This window comes from Sinocyclocheilus grahami, unplaced genomic scaffold, assembly GCF_001515645.1.
Source record: "Sinocyclocheilus grahami isolate Dianchi unplaced genomic scaffold, SAMN03320097.WGS_v1.1 scaffold4943.1, whole genome shotgun sequence".
Taxonomy (NCBI): domain Eukaryota; kingdom Metazoa; phylum Chordata; class Actinopteri; order Cypriniformes; family Cyprinidae; genus Sinocyclocheilus; species Sinocyclocheilus grahami.
In genome coordinates this window covers 25,682-27,311 of record NW_015509769.1, presented here as the reverse complement: position 1 = coordinate 27,311, position 1,630 = coordinate 25,682, and positions in this window count along the sequence as shown.

The following is a 1,630-nucleotide window of genomic DNA, read 5'->3' as shown; positions in this document are numbered from 1 at the left end:
CTCTCTCTCTCTCTCTCTCTCTCTCTAGCCTTGTGGTGTCTCTCACCACACAGACCTCCTGTAACATGAGAGTGTATGCAAGAGACCACTGACTTGTACAAATGCATATTTGAATCTCAGTGTAAACACACTTTAGGTCCGTTGAAATGCACTGACTTGTTCCACTAAACATCATTTTCCATCTTATTTAAAGGTGAGTTGCTATTTAGATCGAAAGTGAGCACTTAAAGTGGTTTCAAAATGCCACACAATACCTGCTTTGATGCCTCATGAAGTTATTAGGCACATATAAATCACTGCAACACACTCTCATAAGGAAACATCACTCTGCTGACTTTTATTCAATCTATGCTGCTATTTTCAACTCATTTTGTCATCCAAAACCTGTGGTTTTCAGTCTTCTGTAGATATAAAGTGCTCATTTTTATTCCATTAAAGGGGTTGTGTAATGCATTTATTTATTTTTTACTATTATTGTAATCCAGCGATGTCTAGGCACCTTATTCAACATATTAATCCTTTTGTTTGTTAAAAGCAATATATATATATTAACACTTTCAGTGTTAGAATAACTCAGCCGCTCTCTCTTTATCAGTTCACAGTAACTATTATGTGACTTGTCCGCACAAGGATATTCAGATGAGAACTCCATTTCAAGATGTAGGTGATTTTGAAGTCCTTTTCGCAGAGTGCCATGATATTTTGTATTATTTATATACTATTGTAGTATTTATTAATATATTAAGTAATGTTTTCATTATAATTTTACTTTTAGTAATTTTGTTATGTGCTTTTAGCAAATTAAGTATTTCTATTGATCTTTTTCTTTCAATTTTAGTACTGTAACTAAGGCAACCTTTCTAATTTTCAATCACATTTTTAATATTTATGCTCACCATTTAGTTTGGGGACTCAATGTTAACTAATTATTAACTAGTTGCTTATCATATATATATATATATATTGTTCATTTAACTATTTATTTCAATTACCAAACACATTTATTCAGGGGCGCCATGAGGAGCTTTATGGGGGCATTGCGAGACAGAAATTTGGGCCCCCTTCTGCCCAGATGAATGTTTTAAAAAAAAAATTTTTTTTTATGTTTAATACAAAATTTAAAGAAAATGGAAAATAATAAGACATTCAAATAACTGATTAGTTAACATATTATTTTAAGTAACATTTACATTTTTTATTTCACGCATTTTTTATTTTTTTAAGGTTTTAATTTTAGTTTCAGTTTTATTTAACTAACCTGTAGTCTTGTCTCTCTGAGGTCGTCATTGCTGGTGCTGCCGCTTACTTGAATATTGTCCTTTCATACTGTTTCATCTCTTCAGATTGTTGCTTGTTTATGGCTAATCTGCTGTCCTGTTTCGTCGCTAGTGTTTGCACTGAGGCCATAACAATTAGCATCTCTATCCTTTCCTGTTACGACAATCATCTCCAATATTTTGTTTATTCAGATTTGTAAGGACCCAATTCATAAGGGAAACTTTGATCATTTTAACATCCTCATCTCTTCTTTATTTTTTTTTTACATTTTCACTTTCGTGCTCCTGTATAGAAGTATGGAAAATAAAAATATGGAAAATAAAAAAAGTAATTGCAATTACAATTTTTTTTT